Here is a 6,000-nt window from a genome sequence, read left to right as displayed (position 1 = left end):
CAGAAGAGCGTGGCAGGCTACAGTCCATGGGGTCACAAAGCAACTACATACTCCATTAAAAATTAATTTAAGAAAAAAAGAAAGAAGAGGGTCTAGGTTGAATCCCTGAGGATCTCCAATGATGAGAACTGTGAAAGAACTGCCAGAAAATTAGAAGGAAACCAGGAAAGAACAGGGTCACAGTGATGAAGGAACAAAATCTTTCAAGAAGGAGGACATGCCCACCTAGTCAAATGCTGTTGAAAGGTCAAGCAAAATGAGTCCTGAATAGTGTCCAATGGATATAGTCACTTGAAGTCATCAGTGATCTAAGCAAGAGCCATTTGGTGAAATTGTAGGGGCAGGATCCAGATTGGAGCCTTCTGAGAAATGAGTAGGAAGTAGGAAGTAGAAACAGAACGTTTGGACAGCTTGACTGTGAAGAGAAGAAGAGAAACAAAGCTAGAGGTGACTGGGTGGAGGAGGGACTTTTTGAGATGAGACTGTAAAATATTTAAAACGATGATAAAGATCCTGGGGTGGGGGAATTGACTGTACAACACAGGAAAAAGGATCATCAGGAGTGTAAGGTTCTTGAGAAGACAAGGTGGAATTCAAAGCGCAGATGGAGGGACTGACTTTTGAGGAAGACACTTTCTTCTTTGAAATAAGATAGAAGAGTGGAAGGTGACATGGGGGTTGTAGATATGGTATTGAGACACTGAGGAACATCCTGAATCTTGGTTTCATTGTCTCTCTGAAAAGAAAGGGGGCAGGGCAGAGTGGGATATTGGCGGGCGGGGGTGGGGGGTGCTGCATCCAAAGGTAGCTGAAGGCACTGTTGGCCCCACTATACTCTCCATCAGCTCCCTCTAGGCTGTTCCACTCCAATCTGCATTACCATCTTTACTGTGGGCAGTTGCATTCTCTCAGTCTTATGTAACAAGTTACTTTTTCTTTAAACTGACTTAGAGTTCTAAGGGAAATGGTCTCTTAAGAAAGTTTGGGCAAAGTGTACCCTATGCTTTCTGAGTAGTCAGTGTGACTTGCTGCTGCTGCTGCTAAGTCGCTTCAGTCGTGTCCAACTCTGTGCGACCCCATAGATGGCAGCCCACCAGGCTTCCCCGTCCCTGGGATTCTCCAGGCAAGAACACTGGAGTGGGTTGCCATTTCCAATGCATGAAAGTGAAAAGTGAAAGTGAAGTTGCCCCGTCCCTTGAGGTAACCTAAATTCAGATTCTCTCCAATCTAGCATGCCTTCTATTCTATAGAGGTGAAAGTGATAGTCTCTCAGTTGTGTCTGACTCTTATCCACCCCATGGACTGTAGTCTGCCAGGCTCCTCTGTCCCTGGGATTTTCCAGGGAAGAATACTGGAGTGGGTTGCCATTTCAAATGCTGGCAAATGGTCAAGAGTGATTGAATCACCATTTTGCAATCACCATGAAATAACTGATTTGAGTAATGATCACCAATGGATGCTAAAACTGTGGGGTGAAAGGTTGTAGGGGACAGGATATTCATGTAGTCTTAAAATATCACGCTACAGATAACTTATTAACTATAAACAAAAGGAGATAACTTTATAATGGAAAAATCTAGTAGATGCTGCCTTTGCCAGGTGATCAAATTTAGCCTCACCAACGGTGGGGCAGCTTTTGACCACACAGCTCCGGAAAGGATGTAATGAGAGATAGGTGATATTATCTATAAGATAGTCTTGCCAAAGAAGTTTAACCTGAATCTAATCACAAGGAAGTAATCAAATAAATCCAGAATATGGGGCACATTGACTAGGCCTGGACTTTAAAAGAAATTTAATGTAAGGAGAAATAATAAAGGAAAGAGGTTTCTTCTAAATTAAATTAGGCTAAAGACACAAAACAACCAAATGCAATAAACCTTGATTGGATCTGAGAAAATAAACAGCAATAAAAGACATTCTTACAACTAGAGAAATGTGAATGTAGACTACATATAGATACTATGTGGTAACTCAGAAGATATTACTAAGTTAATATTAATTTTCTTCCATGTAATAATGGAATTGCAGATGTAGGAGCACGCTGAAGAATTAAATGGTGAAGTGTCAAAGTCTGCAACTTTCAAGTGGTTCAAAGAGCGAGAAAAGCCAACTGTTAACAATTGGTGAATCTAGGTGAAGGATTAAAAAAAGGATTTTTTTTAAATTCAATGCAATTTATTTCATTACTTCAAACATATTTTTTTGCCATGACCTTGGATAGCTTTTTGTGCTTCTTAATATGCTAAATTAGATAGAAACCTTTAAAAGCATCACAGCAAGATAACTGCTCTGCAAAGCCTTTTAGACATAAAAGAATTTCTAATTTGTGTAGGAGTATAAGTGCATATATGGTAAAATGGGAGAGAGGGCCACAAAATAATAAAAAGAAAACTCTGGGAGTTGAAGACCTTTGTGTATAGCACTTAACCTGTGGAGGTGTCTGTCTGCTCATCTGCAAAGCAGGGGTAATAATATTGCCTTTGTCATCCTGCGGTCCAGGCACAGGAGAAGCAGGATAGGAAAAGACTTTATAAAGTGGAAATGGGAATGGAAGTCATACTATTGTGATGTCCTGTTAGCAATGGTTCTTGAGCTTTATTACACCTACCAAGCAACAGGGAAGCTTGTTAAAAGTGTAGATTTCCAGTCTTGCCCTCAGAGATTCTGATTTCAGTAGGTCTGGGTACTGGTCCAGAACTTGCTTTGGGGAAGCACGCCAGATTCTCTGATGCAAGAGATCTGAAACACTTAGGGAGCCATCGAGGATGTTGTTGTTGTTTAGTCACTCAGTCGTGTCCAACTCTTTGTGACCCCCATGGACTATAGCCCAACAAGCTCCTCTATCCATGAGATTTCCCAGGCAAGAAAACTAGATGGGGTTGCCATTTCCTTCTCCAGGGGATCTTCCCAGCCCAGGGATAGAACGTGTGTCTCCTGTATTGGCAGGCGGATTCTTTACCACTGAGCCACCAGGGAAGCCTGCCGTGGAAATTACTGTGATCTAAAATCCTTGCTAAAGTCTGCTATACATGTAAATCGGAGAAGGCAATGGCACCCCACTCCAGTACTCTTGCCTGGAAAATCCCATCGACAGAGGAGCCTGGTAGGCTGCAGTCCATGGGGTCGCTACGAGTCAGACACAACTGAGCGACTTCACTCACTTCACTTAAAATCCCTGCTACTCAATGTTTGGTCTATAGATTGGCAAAATCACTAGCCCCTGGAAGCTTGTTGGGAATGCAAAATCTGGCTCTACTCCAGACTTACTGAATCGGAATCTACATTTTCAGCAAGATGCCGAGGTGATTCTAATGCACCTTAACATTTGAGAAGCACCACAAGACAGATGGGTGACCTCTCTTTCGCCTTGGTCACTGATTCTCAGCTGGCTGTCAGAAGAACTGGGTACCACGTTTGCCGCTGCTGTTACCTTTAACCTCGTGTAGCTCTTCTCTCTGCTTCATTTTGTTTCTGGCTCATCATTCCTAACAGATGTTGATAAACATAACCAGCCATAAACAGACTAATCAAATCATACTAACTCAGGATCTAAATCTAGTTGAGCTAAATATGCAATTTTTTTATTGCAGTGAAGTACCGTAAAAGTTACCATTTTCGCCATTTTTAACTGTAAAGTTCAGTGATGTAAACTACATTCACATTGTTGTGTAACCATCTGTAGAACTTTTGGTATCTGACTTTGAATGACACTTAACCTCTCTAAGCTTCATTTCATTATCTTTAAAATATGGATAATATTCCTACTCCTACAGAGTATTTTAAGAATAAAATAATATATGAACATGCTTAGGGACCATAAAAGATATGCAACAAATGCTAAGTTTCATCCTTGGAAGTAGGTTTCCAGGCAGCCCTGGATGTTCAAAAGAGATATCATCTACTGAAAGCAACTGATTACATGTTAAAAGCATATACAAAAATCTACACATTCTGGGTATATTACTGCCTTAGAACAGGGCAATTTGTAAAATAGAAGGATTCTATAATCTATAGAAGTGGGCAATTTAAAAGAGCTAAAGTAAACAGCAGCTAATTACATCTTATTGGGAAAATTACATTTTAGGAACCAACAACCTTTATGTATGCCTTATATAGAAATTCTTGTATTGCTTGTATTTGGTTTATTTTAGAAACAGTTTAAGTATAATCATTATGCTAATTCAATAACTTTCACAAATACAACTTTTAACTTTGAAGTTGACCCGCTTCAATGGATTATTTTAATTCCATTTATGTACACATTTTCAGGCTTTCCTGGTAGCTCAGACAGTAAAGCGTCTGCCTACAATGCGGGAGACCTGGGTTTGATCCCTGGGTCGGAAAGATCCCCTGGAAAAGGAAATGGAAACCCACTCCAGTATTCTTGCCTGGAAAATCCCATGGACCGAGGAGCCTGGTAGGCTACAGTCCATGGGGTCGCAAAGAGTCAGACACAACTAAGCGACTTCACTATGTACTCATTGGAAATCTCAAGTGGCCCTATGTACATACACATTGGAAATCTCTTCCCCCCTGGCTGGGGAAGATCCCCTGGAGGAGGGTATGGCAATCCACTCCAGTACTCTTGCCTGGAGAATCCCATGGACAGAGGAGCCTAGCAGGCTACAGTCCATAGGGTCGCAAAGAGTTGGACTGAAGCAACTTCACACGCACACACATATACACGTTATCTTTTAAGGAGAATGGTAAATTGAAAACTTGTGTTACATGCAGTAAAGTGAAAAGATTAGTTTAACTTCAGAATCAGGTGAATTAAAACAAGGAAAGGGAATTTAGAGATCCTCTCCTCCAACACCCTTATTTTACACACAAGGGAATTATATTAATCCAGAGAGTGATGAGTGGGTCCAGAGCCCAGGTTACAGGAGTGCGTCCTGGTGTCACTTGACCTTGAAGGACGGATAACACTTTAGCAAGTGATGGAGAGAGGCTGTAGAAAGGCTGACAGCATTCCAGGTAGAGGGATCAACAGAAGTAATTTCACAGAGCCTGGCTCTGAAACCGAGGTGATGAGTGTGTTCAGGTATTGTCACAGAGTGGGAAGGCTGGAGGGAGAAATTAAGATGAAGTTTCATGATGGAAGAAGAGAGTCTTGGATTGTCCTATGACACAGAATATCAGAAGAAAGGTGCAGGGTTTGGGAGGGGGAGGTGGGTTGTACAGTTTGTGTGGCCCTTTCATGTTTATATTCTCATGTAATCATTTTGGAAAGTAGGTTTTTTACAGATGATGGTCTAATATTCAGGAGGCCATGTTCTCTGTAAGTGAAAGTGAAAGTGGAGTTGCTCACTCGTGTCGAACTCTTTGTGACCCCATGGACTCTAGCTACCAGGCTCCTCCGTCCATGGGATTTTTCCAAGCAAGAATACTGGAATGGGTTGCCATTTCCTTCTCTAGGAGATCTTCCCGACCCAGGGATTGAACCCGGGTCTCCCACATTGTAGGCAGATGCTTTACCATCTGAGCCACCAGGGAAGTTCTTTGTAAAGCAAAGACTTGAATGCAGGCTCTGAATAGAAACACTGTATTCTGACTCTTAAAAGCATGAGCTCCAGAGCGAGGCCACTTGGGTTCAAATCTCTCTGGCCCCATTTAGAAGCCATATGACCTTAAGAGAGAAAAAAAAAAAAAAACTAAACTAAAACTTAGAGTGTCTGTGTGCCAAGCTTTGTTCTAAATACATACAAGTACTCATTTAATGCAACAGCCCTAGGATATGTATTCTATTATTATCACTATTTTAAAGCCTCTCCCTCCAAAAAAGAAAAAGAGGAAGGAACTGGGATGCATTTCCCCCCTAAATTCTCTGTTCTGTTTATCATCTAATCTCAACTCCTTGGTATTCCACTCATAGCCTCCCCACTTGTGTCACTGTGGTAGATGAGATTACCATTCCAATTTTTCACCTCCTCCCCTCACCAGCTTCATGCTTAGCTGCTCAGTCATGTCTGACTCTCTGCAACCCTGTGGGCTTTA

Source organism: Bos javanicus, chromosome 8, assembly GCF_032452875.1.
Source record: "Bos javanicus breed banteng chromosome 8, ARS-OSU_banteng_1.0, whole genome shotgun sequence".
NCBI lineage: Eukaryota > Metazoa > Chordata > Mammalia > Artiodactyla > Bovidae > Bos > Bos javanicus.
This window is presented reverse-complemented; position numbering follows the sequence as displayed.